Source organism: Lytechinus variegatus, chromosome 11 (assembly GCF_018143015.1).
Source record: "Lytechinus variegatus isolate NC3 chromosome 11, Lvar_3.0, whole genome shotgun sequence".
Classification (NCBI taxonomy): domain Eukaryota; kingdom Metazoa; phylum Echinodermata; class Echinoidea; order Temnopleuroida; family Toxopneustidae; genus Lytechinus; species Lytechinus variegatus.
The window spans coordinates 25,389,408-25,415,888 of record NC_054750.1 but is presented as its reverse complement, the minus strand read 5'-3'; the positions used below and the strand labels follow the sequence as shown (position 1 = coordinate 25,415,888).

The window sequence follows — 26,481 nt, the reverse complement described above, 5'->3', positions numbered from 1 at the left end:
ATAAACACGGTGTTCGTGGTAAGGTTTTCCGCTTGTGACCTTTCCCAATGATGTTACCCTCATAATCATGATAATGGTATAACCATCGTTCTTAAAGGCCAGGGGGCGTTTCATCAATATTTTCGTCCGACAAGTTGTCAGATCTGACAACTTTCCTGGATTCTGATTGGTTGAGAAGTACTTTTACTCTAGTAACTGTCGGATTAAACAAGACTTGTCAAATAAAACGTCCGACAAGTCCTTTCATGAAACGCTCCCCTGGTCACACCGCCCGAGCGTTGTTGGAGCGGTCGTGGAGCGGAGAGAAAAAATCATCACCGCTACCGTTCACCATTTTCGATTTCGATTTTTTTTCTCGATTTTTTCCCCAATTTTGTGAGCGAAATTCGACCCTCTCTCCCTACCGCTCCCCAACCGCTCCAACAACGCTCGGGCGGTGTGACCAGGCCTTTACACCATTAAACTCCGATATATTCAAACGCCCACTGCACTTCGCAGGGGTCGCGGAACCGTGGGGGGAAATGAAACTGAGATCATTTGACCAAAATTGCCCATGAAGTATATAACTGCGAACTTGTCTATATTATCATCAAATTATGGCCCGCCCCCCCCCCCCGCTCCATGACAGCTGCTTTAATTTACTGCACCGACACGATGCAACCGAATAATAAACAAACACAAGTCAACTTGTATTCAGAGCCATTTTGAGTCGGACACGCACTCGTCAGTCGAGTCAGTCTTCCAAACTTGATTGAGCTTCTGATAATAGATTAAACAATAAAAACAATCATGAATCGTAAAACTATGAGTGTTTCCAAGAGGACCGACAATGATCCGTTTTTGTTGGATAATAATGAGAAGAATACCGATCACAAGTAAGTAAACATTTTCATTATTTTCCTTTTAGTCATGTTTTTGCTGTAAAATGCGCTTGTCTGGAATGACATACGGGATGGTTTGATTCGTCGTTATGGTCTCAAAGATGATGTAAATGAACGCATTTAAAATAATGAATAATCGCATTAGTTGCACTTAAATTGTTTGGATTATCATAACGGACGAATAAAAAAAGGCGATTGAATTTTATTCTAGCGTTAAGGTTGAAAATTTTAACCGGCATTTTGTAAATCTAATTCTGGTTTCACTTTGATATAGTGTACAATCCTGTTATAATCTAATGTGAGCTTTGACACTGGAATAGAATGGGACTCTTACATGCACCATGGTATGTTATAAACGAGGGTGGGGTGAAATGAATTCATACAATATTAATAGATTAAAGGATAATAGCAACGAAAACGTAATACAACTAAATATGAAAAGAGTACAACAATTTGCAAAAGCAAAATTGAAGTAAACAAAATGAAAAGTATAAAGAAACGAAATAATATACAAAGTAGTATCAAATTCAACATTAATACCCTCCTAAAATGAGGTAAGTTAATTAATATAATACAGTATCGACGGGGGTGGTCAGAGGGGAAGGGGAGTAGTTGGTTATTAAGAAAATGAAGAGACGTGCAAATGTAGACGGATTTTTTTTTGTAATCGGATGGTTGTGGGTATAGGTTATTGGATAATTTGTAAGCTGAATTAAGGGGCTGGCTTTTAATTGAATTTTTCATTAGATATTATGCTTACCTCGTATAAAAGATATTCTCGTGAATTGAGTGTGATTTGAGTACAAAGTATAGATGGGGCTAGATTATTGATTAATTTAAAAATGCTTTTAAAATTCACATCTACTGTTGAGTTGGTCAACCTTTAAAATGTGATATATAGTGGTAGTACTACTATACCACTGTCTTAGGACAGATTTCAGTGCCCTGTTTTGTAAAAATTTGACTCGATTTAGTTGGCTTTTACTGTCATAATTCTCCAGATTGAACAATAGTCAAATATCGGTTGGATCAAAGCCTTATACAACATACATGACATAAGTGTTGTGCTTTTTGGTACTATAATATAACAAAGAATGAAAAAAAAAATGTCTGTTAAACCTTTTTCCGAATACTGTAAAAAATTATTTTACTTTATTTATTTATTTATTTATTCATTAATTAATCATTGATCTTATACCCACTATAGCATGTATTGGTCTGTATTATCACCTTAGAGGTAAGGGCGTGTCCATGCTAGCTGCTTGGCTGTTGGAAGTGAAGTGTAGTGTAGTGGAACAACAATGGCATTCATCCTACAGTAGAAATGTTAGGCAGGTGCATACATCTATTGTTCCAATGTCACTGGCTCGCTCTGCTTACTTTCACATGTATTAGCATGATAGGGGTGGGGGTCCAGGTTAGGCAACTGTCTACTATTACGCCAAGATATTTACATTGCAGTTTATTGGGTTATCCTCTGTAATTCATAACTTTGCATTTATATTTCGATATCGTCAAACAGACGGAGCTTCGCTTTGGATCCTAATAACATGAATTGACACTTATCGGTGTTGCTTAATAGTTCATTATTTGAGAACCATTTAGAAATTAACCTTAATTCTCTGTTTATAGTCGTTTCTAAATCTCTGGGCTCATTGGATAGGTTTATATAGTGAATGCATGTATCGTCTGCCTATAAAGAGAGGGAACATTGTTCTTCAGATCTGACCAAATCATTCAGCGTGATTATAAAGAGAAGGGGGCCTAGGATACTCCCCTGAGGAACTCCTCTTTCTCCAGTACGGAAGCCTGATATGTTTACCATCGACAACCATTGATTGCTGCCTGGAATAATCGCGGAAGCATTTAAATGCATCCTGGTCAAATCCATAGTACAATCATTTCTTTAATAACAATTCAGACGAGATCAAATCAAATACCTTTTCCAGGTCTTTGGTAACCATACCATTATGACCTAACGTACCTTGATCAACTTTGTTAGCAAAATCATCAATGATATTTAACAAGGCCGTGGTCGTGGAGTGGCCTTAATTGGGGGGAAAACCATACAGGCATGGATCGAGCAAACTATTGTCTTACACGCAGGTAGTTTGATTAAACACAGTCATTTCTAGAACAATAGACAACTCTGGGATACCGAGATTGGTCTATACGTATAGATTGACGGATTAGTCATGTTAGTATTGTCACCGCGTTTGAAGATTGGTGTTCCACGAGCCCTTTTCCATGCATCAGGAATCCCCCTGTGCACAGTGAAGTATTGACAATATGTGTCTATGGCATAATGATGTAGTCAATAACTTCTTTAATTACACATGGACCATGGCGGAATCATGGAGCTAGCCCCGAGGCCCTATTACTTGCAATTTCATTGATGCGTTTTTTTTAACATCTCAACTTGAGATCCGCTTAAAATTGCGAAAGTGATTGGTCGCTATTGTATTCATCGAATTCGCAGTCAAAGGTAAACCTTTCTCAGCGTTAAGCTGCCATGTCAACAAAATGATGCAAATACATTAAATCCCCAAATATCTTCACCATTAAAGGACAACTTTGGATCAAAAGCAAGTGATTTTTATAAGGAAGCGTGCGTCTTAAAAAATATTCCACATAGCAGAATGATTTCCTTTGTAGTGGTTAAAACTGATCTCTGAAATATATTGCTTTTTTGCCTTTCGTAATCATATCGGTAACAGTATATTTCTAGATTTTCTGTGTGATTTCCATGCAGTCTGTTAGATTACGAACATATAGCACGGTTGTATATATATTTTATTCCTTTCTCCTCTTTTGGTCAATATGTCACCGTTTATTCGAGGAATTTATTTTTGTCGCACTCTTTTTCTTTCTAAGAGGTGCAATGGAGTGCTTGTTCAATACTTTACAGAATTTACTGGACCATGTCTCATTTAAATGTTAGCGTCTGTTTCTGAAAGAACATCTTGCCAACACACATCGCTCAAAATAATCGTTCTTAAAATCTCATAAATTCATTTTTTTTAAGATTCCTTGAATAAACATTGTATGACACATGTGCTTTCATAATGAACAGATCACCATGTAGTGATCACTCATCCCTAGTGGATTGACATTACAATAGTGATTTTGTTATGATTTGAAGAGTAGGCCTATGCAATATCAATAAGAGTACGGTGGCAGATGTAGGCGTTATCCTCGTTGGCTTATCAACAAATTGTTTGTAAATGTAAGCTCAGGAGGTGCCGTGGTCTAAGGCGCCTGGCTATGGAAAGTCCGGGGTTCGATCCCCGGCTGCGGTACCTATCCCCTACAATTCTCTTTATCTTGCTTTCAAATAAATGAAAATGCTATATGCATTATTGGTAACAAGGTGTGCATTATTGAAAATATTGTAAGCTCAACAATCGTTTTGTTTGGCAAGTGGGGGCTGTTTAGTGACGTCACAATTTAGATATATAAAGAAATTGAAATCCTTAGACAACATTCTAAAAAAAACACACAGCACTTTGAGAGTTTGGTGATCTATATACGCAATGATAAAATGTTTTTGCTTCTTAATACTCTTTCAAGACACGTAAATTCACCGAAAAGGTCACGTTAAATATTGAACAAAATATTTTTAATGTAGATAAAATCCCACCTCCGTTTCGGTTTTTACCCCTTCTAGCAACTCTATAACCTTGGACATACATTAAATACAAATGAGTCTAATCTTGTCTCGCAGACATGACAGCGACATACTGTTTGAATGTTTCACCTCAATAAGATATTGCGAACACTGTTAAAAATAATTAAACAATGTTGTTTACAATGTGAATCGCACAGTAGTTGTTTAAACATTTGTTTAAATGTTTAAAGTCTGAAACAAATTTGTTGTTGAAAACATCAATGATCAGATGATGAGCTCGTCAGTCTTTTCCTTCTGGCCCTCCAGAAATACCATAACGTCGCAGTTTCTTCTACAGTAGGGGAAGGCGGGGTAAGTTGTTACACTTTTGGATTTTGCATGTTAGAATTGATATGACCAATGATATTGTAGAAATAAGTACCTTGCCTTTAAATTTGATTCTTGGGAAACATTTTTCACCTATATATAACTTTATAACCCCACACTTAAAGTCAATGTGACCTTTGAAAAAAAACGATGTCAAATGGCCCAACTTGCCCCATATATGGGGTAAGTTGTACCCCCCTCTAGGGTAAATTGAGCAAAAAAAAATATGTACAAAATCTATGCGGGAAGAACCAGCAGGTATTTTTGTATTTAAAGTTTTTTCACTTGCTAATTCGCTGTAAATACTAACATCCTCGATATAAGTAGAAGTGCCATGTGAATTTGCTCCTTTCTGCCTGCATATCAATGGCTTTTTAAGGTTTATCTGTTTTTCTTATTATACATTACCATAAGAATGACCATGGCTCAACTTGCCCCATGTTGGTTGGCTCAACTTACCCCATTCCGACTCTTCATGCAATATTTTCACATCCACACATTATATGCATCCATCTTGTAAAAGACCATGACAAGAATGAGAATCTATACCTGGACTAACAATATTGTTCATACTTCTTTAATATATTTAAAGACGTGTGTGTGTGAAAAAAAACCCAATGATCTATTTCACACCTTTTTTTAAAATATTTTTTTGGCTGGAATTTGTATTTTCCTCTCTAAAAGACGTCTAAAAAGTACTTTTTCTTTCAAAGTTGAAAACAATGTGGTGGGGTTAAGGGTTATGTAATGGGTCATCAGTACATGACAGCACCAACATATCTGACTCATTCAATATTGGTGTGGGGGTGATGGCTCAACTTGCCCCTATGCTCAACTTACCCCGCCTTCCCTATACTGTTCTGCCTCTTCATCCGGTCTTGTAGCATATTTGTTTACTGCTTCATTTCGGAAATTTCGTGCCCCCTTCTTTTGAGAGCCATAATAAAAACGAGTAATGTAAATATACCGCTTTTACCCAAGTGTGCCCCCTCCCGCTTGGAAGTGAGAACCTTTTTTTGTTTTCTTTGTAAATTTTCCGCGGACGAAATGACCTCCAATTTTAGGTGAAACCCCTTTTTTTTCTTGCTTGACATATTTTCATCGGCAAAATGTGCCCCCATTTAGAAAGTCCTGATCCGCCCCTGCCCAGGATTCATCCTCTTCAGTTGAGTGACCAGCTGAATTTGTGTTATGGTAGCTATCGCTGTCTTCCCTTAGAAATGTTAGAGTTACAAGCTACATGTATATCATCGGCTCCGCTTAGTGTCTTCATAATTATAATCAATTCTGTTTCTCTCATTGGTTACATTTTTATTCGACATATCATACGTTACTTGGATGTTCAAAAACACCAAGATAACATATATTACCGGCGTTCACGAAATACGGTGCAAGAATATCACAAATAGAATATTGAAATATAGTTGAAAATGATTGACAATTTTGTCTGTGTCCCTGTCCGTTTTTTCCTTTTTCGTTTTTGCTCCCCTTAAGAAAACTAAAATGCCATTTAATGTTTCGAAAAAAATACCAAAATCCTTTATTTTCTTTATGCTTTATTGGCGAGTTGTTGTAAATCGAGCCAAATATAAATTAAACTGCGTGCCCTTTGACAAAATGCGCTATAAATATAGCAATAATTATGTATAGATCCAGCTATTATCATTTAAATTGAGGGGGCAAAATCCTCTGAATAAAATTTTCCCTCTATGCGTCTTTGTGCCCCATCAAAATACGTCGGGGGGGGGGGGGGGTCAGCTCCCATTTTTTTTTCAAAACCGTGTACAAAAACGTAATGACCAACGGATGTCAGACCCCCCTTCAAAACCGTCTACGCCCCCTGTCGTGTGTATATTATGTCTCCCTTGTAAAAAAAGGAAGAAAGAACTGCAACGACGATTATCTTATCATGAGTCAATCCATTTTATTCCTCCATCCTTGGAAGACAAACTTTGAATGAATACATTTTCATAATAAAATTCACAAGAGTGCATGAGAATATGACACAATCAGCTTGCTCATTCCATATTTATGAAGGCATGCACCGACTTGTTTCACTGAAAATGAATGTATGTAAACAGAAAAATATCATGACTTTATCATTCCTTATCTGATTTTGATTTTCAGTGCTTTTGTTTGTCTGATTTTATTTTTTCTGTTTAAATTAAAACGGAATGAAACATTTGGGACAAGTAGGCTTGTGTCAAAACAGTAAAATCAAAGAATAAGATCAAAGAAAGTTTGAGAAAGATCAGACAAAATAATGAGAAAGTTATGAGCATTTGAATATTACAATCACTAATGCCATGGAGATCCTCTCTCGTTGGCAATGCGACAAGGATATGTGATGTTACATGTTAACAACTTTCCCTTTGATGGACTATAAAATACCCCCAAAATGTCTCTTTTTGCTTTTTCTTATGGTGATACAAACTCTTTATCCATGATGTATACTTTAAAAATCTGTATTACATGCCCTCCTGTAGAAAGAACACATAGTCTACTGATGGATGTGATAAAAGAGGCAGTTTAAAAACTAGAGTAATGGGGAAAAGTTGTTCACAGGTGACAGCACACATCTTTGTCGCATAGCCAATTGGAGGGTCTCCATAGCATAAGTGATCGCAATATCCAAATGCTCATAATTTTTCTCAAACTTTCGTTGATCTTTTTTTCTGTTTTCACACAAGCTATATGTTGTTCCAAAGGTTTCATTCTCCTTTAATCCATTTCCAGCCTGGACTACACCATTAAAAGTAACATCGGCCTTTGTTGTATTCGGCACTGTGCATCAGAAGGAATAAACTTGAATTTGGGTTATTGCCACAACAAACAAATTGTTCAGATCCTTTTTTCTGTGTAACTCGATGAAGGATACGCCCATCTCTGAGTATTGAGGGGTAACGGAACGGTTTCAAAAGTTGGGGGAGGGGAGGCTGACCATGAAAAATAGCAATAATATGATAATTCGCACATTTATACAGTGCACGTTTTCTGAAAAAAAATAGTGAGGGGTTGAAGTCTCCTAGCCCCTCCCCTTACAGTATTAGTGCGGCGCCTACATGGATAGATCCGATTTTTTTCTTCTGGGCCCTGTCTTACAAAGAGTTACGATTGATCCGATCAATCACAACTATGGACGGCCAGCGACGTCAACATCAGTCATTCATGTTTGCTCAAAATATTTTCCGACTATGATGCATATTCATACATTCGTTGTTTTCTTGAAAATTCACTGTGCTTCTTTTTGTTTACAAAGGACATTGAGCACGTTTCCTAAAGAAAAAAATATGACACTGATGGATTACCATAGAGTTACGATTGATTGGATCAATCGTAACTCTTTGTAAGACGGGGCCTTGAAATCATGACGATAAAACATTCCAGTAATCTAACACTGACGGGTCTTTTTCCATCAGTCTGAGTCAAGCCCTGAGTATCGACTCTAACTTGAAATTCAACATAATATAAGTTTAAAAATGACAAGAAATGGCACTGATGGAGATGTCATGATAGAAACTCAAACAAGAGAAGAAGGATGATAAGGAAAGGAGAATAAGGATTAAGAAAGGGGAGAATTATAATAATAATAATGAGAGGAAGAAGAAGAAGAAGGGTGAGAAGAAGAAGAAGGATAAGAAGAAGAAGAAGAAGGGTAAGAAGAAGAAGAAGGATAAGAAGAAGAAGATGAAATAAGAATGAAGGAAGAAGGAATAAGAAAACGTAGAAGATGATAAAGCGGAGTGGTGTGTGAAAATGAAACTCGGACCATGTTTGTTGCTATGTCAGACAACGCAGCAGTGAAAACTCCTTCGTCTAAAAGAACAATTGAAATGTATGCCTTACTTTTACTATGACTTTACTCCAACCTACATTATGACGTGTCATATTGAAAGGCTGCACATCATGGATAAAAATGACGACATTGTAATGATCTTTGTTCATAGTTCATAGCTTGCCAAATGAAGTTGGTACCTTCTCTTCGAAATACAATTCAATTCAATTCTTTCTTCCATTTCCATTCAAAACATACAACGTAATATAAAGTAATAAAAATCAAGTACAATTTTACAGACGAGCATTCTTACTTCTTAAAAAAAAACCCAGTATAATATTGAGCATAAACGGAAATGAGTGGGGGGGGGGGGGTCCACGAAAAAGCAAAGCTTGTAAAGTGTGGATCCCCTTGGGAATGAAGAAAATATAATCGACTTATTCATATTTATGCGTATATATCACAAGAAAGAAAAGAGAAGGAACAAAAAGGTCGAAATCATATTGATGTAAACATAATTACTGAAAAAATGCAAAGCTATTCACACAATGAGGTCTTCGCTGTGGAGGATATGTTGCGCAATAGACAGAAGAAAAAGCAAAGTGAGAGAGAGGGGGAATGAAAAGACATAGAAAATAAGAGACAGGACAGTACAAGACAAGAAAACATAATAAGTAATTTTTCAACGAGGAAAAGTCATCCACTTACTGCATATTCATTGCCTCATGAAAGGAGATAACCTGAGTTTGGAATTATTGTTTCTTGAGAAAAACGTCGAAATTTTCGATTTTTTTATTTTGTCTCGTCTGCACAGGAGAGCGATACTATAGGCACCGCGTCGACGTCATTAACATTTAAATATATATCTCCAAAACCTTGAAAGGATATAAACTAATTTCATGAAACTTGGACATCAGGTTAATCAAATATCATTGATCATCTTCCATGAGGTTCAGGTCACGTGATTACAGTTAAAAGTCATTTAGGGTCAATAAAGTTTGACCATACTTTGGGTATCAATTGTCACCATAACTTTAAATGATTAAGGGCCTAATTTATGAGACCTTGGCATTATGGGATGAATATCACTGGTCGTCTGGCACAATGATTATAACAGGCATTAGAAATTAGATGAGGATAATTTGAGGTTACTGGGATATGGTTATTTCCGATCAGTTATTGGATAAGAATTTGTGATATTTTGTTCATTATTCTAAAATCTTAAATATCTAATCACCTAAAGCTAACTTTTATGCCATATATTCAATCTATCGTTAGCCTCTGGGGTATTTCCTGAAAATATGAAAAAATTAAGAGTTTCTCCAATTTTTGAAACTGGTGACAAAGAGCAGTTCGGTAATTATAGTCCCATATCAGTGCATTTTATTTATTTTTTCTAAAATATTGGAAAAGATTATATATAAAAGGACCTACAATTCTCTTGAAAATAACAAGCGTCTTTTTGAATCTCATTACAAATTTCACAGTGACCACTCAACAGAGTTGGCCCTTCACGAAATAACAAATACCTTAATTGACTCCTTTGAGCACGACTTATTCGCAATATTTATTGGCTTCTCAAAAGCTTTTGACGCAATTAATTGTAATATACTTTTATCAGAACTAAATAATACTAATCGTGGAACTGCCCTCGACCTTTTTAAGTCAGCAATGCACCAATTATAACTCTGTTCAGTCTGAATTTAAGACAATTGAATGTGGAGTATCACAAGGGTCATTATTTGGCCCACTTTTGTTCATCTTATTTATCAATCACATTTATAGTTCGTCTAATCTCCTTTACTTTATCATGTACGCCGACGTCACAATTATTGTTTATTCCGATAAAAAATTATCACTTGTGTGAAACTGTAAATACTGAACTAACAAAGGTTTGTCAATGGTTTTGTGAAAATGAGCTTACTACTATAAAAAAACAACTACATTATCATACTCCACAAGGTATATTGATTTTAATCATTTAGTTGTTAAGATTAACAATCAAATTATTCCCAGAGTTAAAAACATTTGGTCGCTGGCGTTATAATTGCCTGGGGCAGCACCCACCAAACCATTTTTTTTTTAGATAGACTGTTATTACTGCAAAAGAAGTCACTTCGTGTTATTCATAATTCAGCTTTTAGTTCACACAATGAAACACTATTTTTTTATAGCAAATTGCTGAAGATAAGGGACCAATACCTATATATTTCATTTAGAACAATTATATGTTTAAATTTGACAAAAACACCCTTCCACGTGTATTTGATTCTATGTTTCCTCTTAATCGGGCTTTTCATAATTACCTTACTAGGCAATCTAACAAATTTCATTTACCCCGTTTTAGAACTTTATTGGCAAAGAGTGCATTTATGTTCGGTGGCCCTAGATTTTGGAACTCCCTCGACAATAACATTAAAAACAGCCCTTCCATACATTCTTTTAAAAGAAAACTAAAAAAAACTTCTTACTTAAATTCTACCGATGTCTTCATTCATTTATCATCTCCTCTCAGACTTCAACTTATTTTTGTTAGTCTTTATCATTTTGTTTTATCCTCTTTTCGGTCGCAGTTTGTCCTGATTCTATTTGTGTTTATTTCTCCTTTCGTCGTCTTGTTTTTTTATATTTTATTTTATTATTATTATTTTTTTAATCTTGTTTTTGAGTTATCCTGTTCTTTTAAATCTAATCAATAAATCTTCGTAGGCAAATAGCAACCATTGCGTCTCTTTCTCTTCTTCCCTCCCTCTTTTTATCTTCCTTTAGGGGGTTCACATTATACAAGCTATGCTTTTGAGTGAATCCCCCATTTCCACAGATACTTTTCTTCTATTCAAACTATATATTATAATTTGTCTACAAAATGTTTTGTTCTGTCTTTATATGTTAATTATTAATTATCATGATTATCATTAATGTATTGTAAATATTTGTTATAATGTAACAAAAATGATTTGTATCAATATTTATGTCATTTCTGTTGGAAATAAATCTGAATCTAAAAAAAATTGACAATGATTTAACATGGATACATCACATAATTGAAATTGAGAACAAAGTTTGCAAAAAAATATTTGAAATGATTATCGCCGAAATTTTTACTTGCCTAAAACTGTATTGCGTACATTATATTGCTCTTTAATCTTGTCATATCTTCATTACTGTAATTTGGTCTGGGCTATAACACATACCAAACCATCTTAAAATTATGTTCCCTTAAAAAGAAAATTGAACTTATTATTTCTCCAGACGACAAGATACAACTAGGAAGTATTTAAACTTTTATTCATTTCCCTAAAATTGTTGAAATTAGACGACGTCAACTACTAGCTTTAAGTATACAAAATTGGTTTTGTCATCCTATATATGAATATTTTCCATCTCTCGTTTCCTTTTGACTTTAAGTTACCATGATAATATGTACAATTGTTGTTGCGGCATTTATATTTTGCCCCCACTGATACATTTGTTGAGCACTCTATTCGATTTAGTACTTTTTTAAGCAAGTGCACACCTGGTTACCAATAATGCATATAGCATTTCCAATTATTTCAAAGAAGGGGAAAAGAGCATTGTACATTCAATGCTTTGCTCACGGGCGTAGCTAGGTGCCGCGGCCAGGGATCGAACCCCGGACTTTCAATGTATAGCCAGGCGCATTAGACCTCTCGGCCACGGCACCTCCATGTCCGCCTCCCCGCTCACGTCTGCCTCTCTAGTTCCCTTTCCTTTCTTCTTTTCTCTTCCCTTTTCTAACCCTTCGTCTTTTCTTTGCATTGTTTAACTGTATTGTATTTATGTCTATACACGTATTCATTCCGCCACGAGCCCTTTGCTTTTCGGGTATACGCCTTCTGTGCATATTTATATTCTTCATAATAAACTGATTTTTGTATGAATTCATGTTTACGAAATGATGTGGAAATTTGTGAAATGGAAGAAAAATTAATTCTTGTTTGAAGTGATTGATTTGAATTGGAAAAAATATATGAGATGTTTATTGGATATCACAAGAGATAGACGTGAAAAACAAGGTTCTTAGTCAAGGTCAAATGTCGTTAGAGGTCCACGACCTTATGATAATACTTTTCATTCATTCGAATAAAGATTTGTTTCCTTCCATTATTACAAAGCATCATTTTTCAATATAAATCATAAAAAAACAAAATTGGCTTAAAGGGATATATATATAACACATTTGTTTACAAAAGGAGGGGCAATTCGCTGTAAAAGCAAAGTTTATTTCCAATTCATCTAATGCCAATTCCTCTACTATCATTTGGTCTACCATCAGTTCGTCCACTATCCACATGGTCTAATTGCCAATTCTTCCACTCACCATTTCGTCTAATAACCAGTTGATCCAATAACAGTTTCATTTTCATTCATTTTGCACAATTAACACTCCGTCCAATAGACCGGATTGTATATGAAATTTGTACATGAATGTCAACGGTTTCTAGACTTATGATTCTTGATGATACAAGTGTCGATCAATTCTACCTTTATTGTCAATCGCTCAGATAAATAATCATGCATGTAACTATAAAGTAATAACAAACATTAACAAATAACTCTTACTATGAAAGACACTAATAATAATAATAATAATAATAATGGGTATTTAGAGGCGCTAAAAACAAAAAGTACCATAGCGCGTACAAAAGTATGAAACATTTAATATTTGCAATGATTACTATACAATATTCAAGATAAAAAAGGAAAAATATTAATTATTGAGGAAAAAGGTATGTCTTAAGGGATGATTTGAAGCCAAGAACACTGGAAACATTTCTAACACTAAATGATTTAAACAATGGTTGATCTTTTACATAATTATGTTTTGGTTAATTCCTAATAATCATGGTTTCCGAATGGAGAAAGATTGGTTTTAAGGTGAGTTTTCTAACAAGCAACAAGTATCATTATGCCAATGATATGGACCCCGTAGACATCGTTATTGGAATTATAAACCATATCATCAGGTAGTTTGATTTGTGCGAGCTTTTACGTTTTTGAGCATCTACTAGTATGAGTACCTCTTAAACGCATTAATAATCTTACCATACGGCCTTGAACAATCGGTTGCAGATAACATGCTACTTAGCAACTGGTACTTATCATGGACGGATAAACATGGTATACATGTTCCTGTGTTGTTGTGATTAATGTATTAATGCTTAAATATAAAAGATGTGGTGCACATGGCTCACAAAAATCATAATCATAAAAACACATAAGTATTGATTATTGAGGAAATATGTTACCTAGCAACCGTTGCTTTGGTGCTCATTGGGTCTACCTATGGAAACAATCATCACATAAGGAATCTATGGAACAAAATTAATTTCTGAGCTCTTCTGAGTAAATTATAATGATCTGAACTATTTTTTTGTTTTGTAATGATATTTATTAATCATTCAGTTCAAAATCAAAGTGATGGTTCGGTACATTATAAAATATTACAATTCTATATTTACAAAACACTGTTCACAAAAGACAAATAATTATTTATAATACAGATAATCGTACAAAATGTCATGGTATTAACATAATCATTTACAGTGGATAAATTCAGTAACAAAAATTAACTATTTATAACCAATATAAATTCACAAAATCATACATGTACAATAGTTATGTGGAAAATTGATTACTCAACATTGATTAAACTGAATGAAATTTACAATAAAAAAATGGAAACTCGTTCGAGTGCTCACCCCCCCCACACAGACACACACAGAAGAGAATAAAACAATCAGACAGAACAACAACAAAAAACAATACAAAAACAAAATAAGAAAAGCAGAAGGAAGGAAAGAAAGAGAGAGAGAAAAAAAGAAAGAAAATGAAGAAAAAAAGAGAAAGAAAGAATGAAAGAAAGGAAGAAAGGAAAGAGTAACAGGCAGAGTAAAGAAAAGAGGACAGTTTATCGTGACAGACAGACCAGCCAAGCCCGCACGACGTGTGCAAACCTAGTCCAGATTGGACCTTGTTGTTAGGAAATGCACTTTCCCAAAAGCTAACATAGAGGGCACATGTCTCCAATCTCTAATCAGCGCCAATCCACTCATCTTTCGGCTCCCCACCAAGTGGGGAGCAAAGATGCTTGCTTGTAAAACTGTTCCTCAAGCCCAAGAAAACTCGGTTACTAAGGTAAATATGTTACCTAGTAACCGTTGCTATATTTGGGAAACTCACGTTGGCACCCATGTTATAAATGTTTAGGATAACTTATTCTACCTTTGTGCCAATTTTCATGCTTGTACAATTTTCTAAACTAAGACGTGAAAAACAAGGTTTTTAGTCAAGGTCAAAGTGTCGTTTGAGGTCCACGACCTTATGACAGTACTTTTCATTCATTCGAATAAAGATTTGTTTCCTTCCATTTTTACAAAACATCATTTTTCAATGTAAATAATATAAAACAAAATTGGCTTAAATGGATATAAATATAACAGATTTGTTTACAAAAGGAGGGGTAATTCGCTGTAAAAGCAGTTTTTTTTCAATTTTTCTAATGCAAATTCGTCTACTATCATTTGGTCTACCATTAGTTCGTCCGCGATCCACATGGTCTAATGTCAATTCGCCCTCTCACCATTTCCTCTAATAAGCAGTTGATCCATTAGCAATTTAGTCCATATACAATCAGGTCTATTGGACGGAGTGTTAATTGTGCAAAATGAATGAAAATGAAATGGATATTGGATCAACTGGTTATGAGACGAAATGGTGATTAGACGAAGTGATGATTGGACCAAATGGTTGTTAGACGAAATGGCATCAGAATAAATGAAAGTAGACTATGTGGTGAGTGAACGAGTTGGCAATAAAGTTAATAGAATTTGTAATGTTTGATTTGTGACGTCATATGCGAGCAGCTGCACCATATGTTTTGTAATATAAAATGCATAAATTTCATTTTGTTGAGGTTCGTGATGACCTTTTTTTCCATTTTATTTTTTATTTTTAGAAACTGGTGTGAAATGATTTGTCTATTGATATACCGAAGGTGCAATAAAAAAATTAAATTCTGCTGCGAAAATGACAATTTATTGTTATTTATCATACAATTTGTGGGGAAGCTGCTCGCATATGACGTCACAAATCAAATAAGTCAACTTCTAATAACTTTTATTTCTTTGATGGAATTTCCGCGAACCCTCGGCAATATTTGTTATTATTTTTTCTGCTATTTTCACAATAAAGGTTTTCTCAGGGTGAACTTCCCCTTTGAGGAGATCTCAGTGACAAAATCGTTCGTATGTAGCCTTTGTAACCATTCGTGACGGTATATTTTCGCTGCATCATTGTGTACATAATAATAATATTGTAAACCTTTTTATCATTGAACAGAAAGTTGGCTGGCTTTGTGGTGGTGATAGTGCTTGCTGGTGCTATAGCAGGTGCTATATACCTCGCTATCACTCTGGCATCACGTGTCGACGATGCACTTCCTGTCGATAATGGCTATTACACTTATAGGGAGGCAACAGTTGCGTCCGATGCACCCCCGATGCTCGGAGATGGGAAGGTAAATATTTTATATTGATAATTTCATTTCATTCAAATTCACTATATTTCGAAAAATGAATATGCAATATCATTAACCATTGTAATTTTTATGATTCGATAATATATGATTATGCATTACAGAGCATGCTGAGTGACGAAGCCTAATAGCGACAGTTTCTTAATCTGATATTGATCGAGAGCCTGTTGGATGGCATAGTTATACGATTACAGTAACTTTGCCATCCAGTGGTAGCTAGCTGCCATGGTAACAATGCTCATAAGCTTATCATAAACAAGGATTTTGGCGAAGTTAACATCGGATGGCAAAGTTATCATACCAACTTACATGTTACGTGCAACGGGACGCGCCACGGTTGTTGACGATGTTGATGGCCATGATAATAATTTAAAAAATATCAATCAACCTTGCTAACTTCTCTTTATTCAAATAATAACCCCATCAAATTGGGTGTTGTATGAAACCTACAATTGATTGGGTCAAATTTGAGTTAAATTTTGGGTTCCAAAATTAATTGAAAGTCATGCGTTTTATTGCAATTTTACATTTTTTATTATGGTCTTTTTCTTCCATCAAAGAATATAAATTGATCTCCTTTGGTCAAAATTGATCTGTCATTTCTAAAATTATTACGGAAAATCTGCAATTTTGCAATCGATCGCCAATCTTTGTTTACAACACCCACTTAATCTCTCAAATCATTTATCCCTCTAGAAACGTGTTATTAAATAAAGGAAGTGCAATTGATGCCGCCATCACTTCGCTACTTTGTGTGGGGATGTACAACATGCAAAGTGCCGGGCTGGGAGGGGGAAACTTCATTCTCTTCTACGACAGAGAACAAGAAAAGCCCTACTTCATCGATGCTCGGGAGAGGGCGCCAGCCGCTTCGCATCGCGACATGTACCAGAACGAGTCGGAGGACGCCTCAACATTTGGTATAAATGTACTATGATTGTATTGGTATCAAGTATGGTTGTATTTGTATTAACAAAGATCTTTAAGTGTATCCATTTGACAAATATACTAAGGCCATCAGCTTTCTTGAGTGTAGATTATCAGCGGGCATTACCCCACCTGCTCTTAATCACATTTCCCCCTACTAGAACTTGGTTCTTGGTCCCAAATCAAATATCTGAAGAAATATTAACACCCTATAAAAAAAGATAATCATAGCAAGTGGCGCAATGAGCCAAACAAAATTGAGGAAAGAGCAAAAGTACTACCAAAAAAATGAAGCGAGAAGCACAAATTTTGATCTTTTTTATGCAAAAAGTATTGTTTATATTATATTTCAAAAAAAATAGTAGAGAATATTTCATCCATTCCCTTTCCTTCTCTTCCTATTCTCCTTTTTTCTTGGACGTGAAAACTTTCTGGGGTGGGGGGGGGGGCAGGGCACGGCCCCAAGCCCCCCATCAGTACGTCAGTGATTGGGGGGTGATTGAAAAGGTGCAAAATTGAACCCATTTTCTTATTGCATACGATTTTAAAATCATTATTCAGGACCACTTGCCATCGGTGTACCGGGTGAGATCAAGGGGTTCTGGGAGGCCCACCAGAGCTTCGGGAAAAGACCGTGGAGGGAACTCCTCCAGCCTGTCATTGAGCTCGCTGAAGAGGGATTTGAAATTGGTCCGCCCTTGTACGAGGCAATGGATCGGTACCAAGATATCATTACGAATGATCCAAGTCTGAGGTTAGAGTCAATGTACAAAATGATTTTGATATTCCAGGAGATATCAGTACTTGATGTCAACGATGTCTTATATCAGACCAACCTTTTTTACATCACTTCTCCTTATCGTACAAAATCGAGTCATGGCATATATTCTTTTTGTTATCTCTCCTATTATACTCTCTCTTTCAGCCTTTGGTTACGCAGCAACGGCAAATAACCCCCTTTTCGAAGAAAGACAGAGAAAGAGAGAGAGGGGGGGGGGGGGGGAGACAGACAGAAAGACAGAAGGGCGGGGATGGGGGGGGGGTAACGATGCATGCCTGTCTTTCATGGGAATGGGTATACGAGTTCTTCCTCAACCAGTGCCAAACTATGAACATCGATTGACTTTACAGAAAAGAGATGATGCATGCCGTTATCAGGGTTTACAAAGGAAAAAAAGTAACGAGATATTAAGCAATTTAATCAATAATACAAATTCTTTTGAAAAGGGGATGAATGGGCAAAAAGGCAAAAAATATTTGTGATTAAGAAATTCCCTTTGTTTTAAATCTAATTCTTCAAAATTAAAATAAGTGAGTCGTCACATGCAGCCTCCTAATTGGGTGCAATTAGACCTAAAGGTGCCAAATCTATTAGGAAAATAATATAAAGAATATGAGTTTGTTTTCCTCCATTCCAGTGAAATACTGACAGATGGAAACGGAACCATCCTAAAAGAGGGCGATATTGTATACCGCCCCAAACTGGCCAATACACTCCGAATAATAGCTGAGAGTGGGGCTGATGCATTCTACAATGGCCAAATTGCAAGAGACATAGCTTCCGAAATAGCTGACAGAGGTAAGACTGAGGGTCGTGGGTTCGAATCCTAGCCATGTCATGTTTTCCTTCAGCAGGAAAATGTATCCACACTGTGCTGCACTCGACCCAGGTGAGGTAAATGGGTACCGACAGGAAGTAATTCCTCAAAAAAGCTTTGCGCACCAGAATCGATAGACTAGCTTAGCCGGGGTAATATCTGAGCGCCTTGAGCACCTAGCAATTGGGATACGTGCGCTATAGAAACCCTATATTATATTATAATTATTTAAAAACTAATATCTTGTTGTCAGAGGGGAAGATTATATGACATATTTTTTTTTAATCGAAAGTGAATGATTTCGTGTGTGGATAGAAATAGAGAGATGGAGGGAAGGAATGGAAAGAGAGAGACTCGTGAAAAACAAAAGAGAAATATACTCCATTATATTCTTGCAATCAGATAAAGGTTGTTGGATTTTCTCTGCCTGAACACCAAAATTGCGTTATTAACCCCCCGAAAAAGCAATCTATAAAATGGTATTTTGATTTTTTTTATCGTTTCACAATTAACTGTGTTATCAGATTGGATTTACTCGTTTGTCTACAACCCGCCAATGATGGTTATAATGAAAAATCTTAATTTTAGTTAGAAATGGCCCCACCCCTAAAAAGAAGCTGATAGCAATTAAGACAACAGGGGAACAACAGCGGTGGAAGCGGGGGGGGGGGGAGACATGTCCTCCCAAAAAATTGAGGTGGGGGACGATCCCACTAAGATATTAGTTGATAAACTTTTTATTTTTGCTTGTCAATTTTTTTTTATTTTGGGGCTTCCGCCGCCATTGTCCAAAGGGTTTCACACCGGAATTTGCGGAGAGCTATATGTTGGCAAAACGAACGGCGGCGTAGTGTTGGTAGTTTCTACGCAACACACATCTCTACGCAGATCCCGATTAGAAACCCCCTCAAATGTAACCCTTCTAACCGTATCAATTAAAAAAAATGAGCTTAATTTCGAAAAGTATTTTAACCTTTAAAGTTTAGAAGTGTATAAAAGGATTTTTTTTTAATTGTCGTTTTGTTTGTATTTTTATAGTGTCTTCGTTTGTTAGATTGTTTATTTTTACAATTTTCAGGTGGTTTGATCACAGAGGAGGATTTGGCAGATTACCAAGTGGAACGAAGGGAACCGTTGATTGTGGCAATAAATAACATGCGTGCTTTCTCTGGTCCCCCTCCCAGTAGTGGCGCTGTCTACTCACTCATCATGAATATACTTGAAGGTAATGTACGACGACTACGACGACGATGACTACCACTTCTACTGATGCTGCTACTACTTCTACTACTACTACTACTACTACTACTACTACTACTACTACTACTACTACTACTACTACTACTACTACTACTACTACTACTACTACTACTACTACTACTACTACTACTACTACTACCAGGGGCCGCGGAACGGTTTTCAAAGTGGGGGGGGGGAACTGACCATGCAAAAATCATAATTCTATTGTCATTTTTACGTGTATGTATCGGTTTTGGAAAAAAGTGGGGGAGGGGCTAAAGCCCCCCACCTTCCGCGGCCCCTGACTACTACTACTACTACTACTACTATATACTACTATACTACTACTACTACTACTACTACTACTACTACTACTACTACTACTACTATACTACTTACTACTACTACCACTACTACCACTACTACCACTACTACCACTACTACCACTACCACTACTACTACTACTACTACTATATACTACTACTACTACTACTACTACTACTACTACTACTACTACTACTACTACTACTACTACTACTACTACTACTACTACTACTACTACTACTAACTACTACTATACTACTACCACTACTACTACTACTACTACTACTACTACTACTACTTCTACTACTACTACTACTACCACTACTACTACTATATACTACTACTACTACTACTACTACTACTACTACTATATACTACTACTACTACTACTACTACTACTACTACTACTACTACTACTACTACTACTACTACTACTACTACTACTACTACTACTACTACTACTACTACTACTACTACTACTACTACTACTACTACTACTACTACTACTACTACTACTACTACTACTACTTTTACTACTAGGCTTGTTACTACTTTTCATTCTTCACCACTTCCACTATCCATCCCGGTATCAATCACGATGATGATGACTACATTTGCCGTATGCGCAGGAATTTTATCACGGAGGGAGGCCCATCGCATTGTTTTTTTCCCCAAAAATCATGCAAGCGGGTGTGTAGCGCAACCAAGCCGATTAAAACAATATAATTGTTTTTGTCTGATCACTGTTTTGTTTAATTTGATATCTTTTTAGGATACGGATTTAATTCTAGGACGATGCAATCAGTTGAGGGAAAAATCCTAGCATACCATCGGATCATTGAAGCTTTCAAGTTCGCTTATGGCAAGAGGAGTGCTTTAGGAGATTCAAGTTTTGTTAATTTAACAGAGGTAAGCATTATTCGTTGTAGAGTAAAGAAACATTTCTAAATAATCAAGTCGTTCTATATCACATTTGTTTAAGGAAGCTTTCAAGTAGATCATAATTTTTACTTAGTATAAGCAGTAGGAGTAACCAACGCGCAGTAGAGTATATTTTAATATAGTGACTGCACTGTACAAATCAGTATCATATTATCATTATCAATGTCGCAAAATGGCTACACCTTTTCGCCAATTCCCAATAAAAGAGAATATACTTGTAATGAACCAATATCAAACAACAACAATGGAGCGTTGTGGCCCAGTGGATTTGTCTTCGGACTTTGAAACAGAGGGTCGTGGGTTCGAATCCTTCAGCAAGAAATTTTTCCACAGTGTGCTGCACTCGACCCAGGTGAGGTGAATGGTCACCTGGCAGGAATTTATTCCTTGAAATGCCACCGCACTGTAAAAAGGCTGCGGGGCTCAAGCCAGGGTAATAGTATCCAATTAAGCGCATAAGGACGCATTTGGCAGTAATATGCGCTATATAAGCAAGTTGGTATTATGATTATTATTGCTATTTAACAGTAACGGGACTATTTTATTCACTTTTTCCCCATGCTAGCTAGTAAGAAACATGACCGATCAATCGTTCGCCGATGACTTCCGAACTAGAATCGACGACGACCGGACACACAATTATACGTATTACGAACCCGAGTTCCAACTGGTAGAAGACAGCGGAACTACCCATATATCGATCGTCGACCAGTACGGCAACGCGGCTGCGATTACGAGTACCATCAATACTTCGTAAGGAAGGGGAAATAAAATATCATAATTATTGTCTCTTGTATCAATTGGTGATAGTTTTTTTTTTTTTTTTTGGGGGGGGGGGGGGCTGCAGGGGCGGATCCAGCCTTCGCCAATAGGGGGGGGGGGGGGGCGGAATTTTTTTCAGCCATATTTTCCCCGATCGGCCGCTCAAATATGATTTTTGCCGGGATTTTTTCTTTCTTTGAAGGGGTAGTCCTAATGGTCACTTTTAGCTTTATTCTTAGGAAACATAAATGTATAATACCATAACCCTTATTTATATAATGCGAGCGGGAGCGCGAGCTAATTCTTTTTGAAATCTTATGTACTTATTCCTAAAATTTTGATTTTTCTGGGAAATGTTTGTCTTCCTGAAAAAAAGATGTGTATGCAAGTTAATAATTACTACGAACGTAAAGAGTGAGCAGAAATGAAGTGATGGAAAGGGTACTGTTAAATACTTGCTTGCAATTAGCCACGAAGACGTTACACATTTTTAAAAATCAAATAATGCGAGCGCGAAGCGCGAGCCGAAATTTTTTGACATTTTTACCTTAGCACGTTTTGTTTAACAGAATAGGTATATATTTAAACATGCGATCACGAAGCGTGAGCAAAAAATTTCGAGATTTAGACCTACTGAACAAGACACTCTATTCAATTAGTTTTGTAAATCATGAAAAGGATGAGTAAGTGGGGATCTTCCTTACATTAATAATGCAAGCGCAGAGCGCGAGCAGAAAATTTTTGTATACGTTTTGAACTGTTCGAAATTGTACCTGTTATGGACTGCTTGCATTTAGCCATGAAGACGTTACATATTTCAACATTCAAATATTGTGAGCGCGAAGCGCGAGCTGAAAAATTTTGACCTTTATTACCTGAATAATGGAAATGCTAAGCACTTTTTGTAATCTTGGAAGGACTCTAAGTATATAAACTAAACTTTATTGATGCGAGCACGAAGCAGAAAAATTCTGGACACTCTATTCATGTTTTGTAAATCATGAAAAGGATAAGTTATTTATCCGCGAGCAGACACTTTTTGATATTGTGATCTGAAACTGGATATTGATTTATTGATCTGAATTAACGTGTGTTTTAGATTTCGACCTAGAATTTGGGTATTCTATGTACCTTTCTTATCATGATACGTTTTGACAATCTGACCTGAATAGGGAACTTTTTGAGAACTTTATGGAATACAGAAAATAATAGGTACCTGACAAATCAAATTTTGCGAGTGCGCAGCGCAAGCAGAAAATGATAATATTCAGACCATAACACAGACATTTTTATACAGAGCACTTTTTTAAAATCAATTTGTAAATCAAACAAAATAATGAAAGTTCAATTTCCCAGCTGAAATATGTTTTGTACATTGACTTCAAAGATTGATATTTCAAGCTCCATATTGAGCAAGTTATGCAAATCCCCTAAAAGACAATAAGAGCGCGAAGCGCGAGCGAAAATTTTATATCCTTACAAATAGATTTTTCAAAAAAATAATTTCAAAGTCTTCCCCTCATGTTATTTTATTCAATCATGTTCCTCCTCTTATGTTTGCCTTTCTTCTTTTCTCCTCTCATTTCCCTTCCTTTTCTTTTTTCCTTTCTTTTTTCTTATTTTTTGCGTCGCCAATAGGGGGGGCCCGGGCCCCTCGGCCCCCCCCTGGATCCGCCTATGGGCTCTGTTCTGCCCTATGTTGCTAACATCATGAATATTATAAAAACAACAACAGAATAACAGAACATTTCCAGTGATAGTATAGCCTGCATAGTATGATGATGTTGTTACCACTATACACATTTAAGAACAATACACGATGATTATCCCAAATTTCGACATATTGTATGATTCAGAAGTGTTTTGGCCAAAAGACTTTTGCTGTACATAAGCTACTCCAGGCAAACATTAAACAGGTAATAACTTAAATATAACATTGATCAGAGGAAAGGAGGGAAATAATGAAATAAATGGAATGAAAATGAAAAGAAAGACTATGATAATGATAATATTACTAAAGAAAATTACAGAAATGCTGTATTGAAATCATCTAAAGTTCATCTACTTTCTCTTTTCATCACCTCTTCCCTCTTTCTCATTGCCACCCTCGCCAACCCCCGGTCGAGCCCCTATTACTCTATCATAGCTTTGGGTCCAAAGTCCGAGGAGAAAAGACGGGGATCATTTACAACAATGAAATGGATGACTTCTCCAAGCCAGGAGAAAACAATATTTACGGTGTTCCTCCCTCGCCGTCGAACTACATTGAACCGGGAAAACGTCCGATGTCATCGATGACGCCTCTGATCCTGATCGACAGGGAAGGTGACGTCAGACTTGTTGCAGGTGCATCGGGAGGGCCAAGGATAACATTGGCTGCCAGCTTGGTAGATTTTTTTTTTCATTCCACTTTCATTGTTTTAATTCGATTACTTGGAAATTCGGTCCATTTCATTGCTATGTTAGACAGCACAGCAGTGAAAACTTCTTCGTAAGAAAGAGCAATTAACAGAAATGTCTGCTTTCCTTTTACCATGATGACTTTAGTCCAACCTACATTGTTTTGAGTTACGTATCATATTGAAAGCGGCCCCTCCGGGATTGGAAGGCTGCATCATGGAAAAAAATGATAAAATTGTAATTCTTTGTTCATAGTTGCTTAGCAAATGAAATTGGCACTTTCTCTTCAAAATCTTTCACGCACTCTGGCAAAATCATATAAGAAGAAGAAAGAGAGAGAGAGAGGATGGATTAGTAAAATAAGAGGACTTAAAAAAATAAAATTCTGTTTTGCTTTTTCATCATGTCCAGGTGAGCGTTGAAAACCTTTGGTTCGGTTCGAGTATCCGCGATGCTATTGAGCGAAAACGGATATACCATCAATTAATACCCGAACAGCCGTACTATGAAGAAGGCTTTCCCCAGGTAAGTTTAAATCGTTATTCGTTTGGTTTTTGACAAGTAGCATTGTCACGTAAATTCAGATACATTTTAGTTTTGAGTTAGTAAGTTTCTATTCATATGTATACAGACATATTGCATTTGGAATATAAGATCTGCTTAATTATTCAAGGACAAATTACGAAAGAACATTATATTTTTTTGTTTGTAAGTCACGTGTCAATCGGCCGATGACAACTATATTTTCATATGCGCATCCTTAGAGCAATGTTATCGAGGGCCACCACCCACTCTTTAAATACATTTTCCATTATTTTCTCTATCTCACTTTATAGGAAATCATAGATGGTCTATCAAGGAAAGGTCATCGACCGGTGGTGTCTGGGAGGACAGCTGTGGTCCAAGGCATCGAACGCCTTGATGATGGTTGGTTACGAGCTCATTGTGATACAAGGAAAGGCGGTCGACCTTCTGGATTCTAATTGACCACGCCCTTCATGACCAAGCCCTTCATGGCCACACCCATGGCGATCGAACTGCCATTTTTGTTTTACCATTTGACAAGGGGAGCGGTTTATTACATTTCGTCCGACAAGTTGTCAGATCTGTTCCCGCGAATTTGATTAGTCTGAGAACCACTGTTACTATGGTGACTGTCTGATAAAACAAGAGATGTCGTATAAAAAGTCTGACAAGTCATTTCATGTAACGCTCCCCATGAATTCACTCATAGCCGTAGTTCAATTGGCCAACTGAGACATTACCATTCATGTACATGGTTTCCTTTTTTATCAGATATATATACTTTATCATTCCTGTATTATATTTCATACCCTTTTAAGCTAATAAAATTAATAAATCGAAGTCAAATATCTGTTGCCAGTTAAAAGAGTTGCGTTTCACTAGGAGCAACACAAATCAAACACAAGTCCCAAATTATCCGCGCATCTGATTGGTTGAAAATTAAATTGCGTTTGTACATGTCTTCCTGCAACCGGGTCATATATTCTATACCTAAAAAGCACAAAGTCTGTTTATCGTATCTTGGCTTCTAACTGAATATTCTTTTGATAACATTTTATTTACAAATCTGTATTTTACTTTAATTTTCATAGCTCAATATATATCACTTGGGAAATGTTTTTAATAATATGCTATATGTGTAGAAAAAAATCATAAAATGTGACGAAAACCCGCCATTTTGGACAATGCTGCCAATTTGAGTACCGTTGAGTACCGTGATACCATTTTCAACCTGTTTTAATTAAAATTGAGTTGGATTTAGTGTCAAAGTTTCTTTCAGATGTGGACTAGAAGTTTTCATTGAATATTCAGTGTGTTAATTCTATACGATACAAAATGCAAAATAATATGTATATTAGCTAAAATTTTATTAAATGATCGAAAACTTTATTTTCTCTGAAAGTCTTTTCTAAAGTGTTTGTTTTAATGTCAGCGCATAGAAACGTATTTCATGAAATTATATTTAGTAGAATTGATTCGTTTTGTCAATGGTAATCATTGCTCAAAGATATCAGTCAACATGTCAAGATGGAGCTTGGTAAAGCGTATTGACACTC

At 36.2% G+C, this 26,481-nt stretch overlaps 1 pseudogene; it reads left to right on the top strand.

The window, feature by feature from the left end:
• The first annotated feature begins 701 nt into the window (after positions 1-701).
• Positions 702-26,400, top strand: LOC121424474 (annotated as a pseudogene).
• Positions 26,401-26,481: the final 81 nt, after the last annotated feature.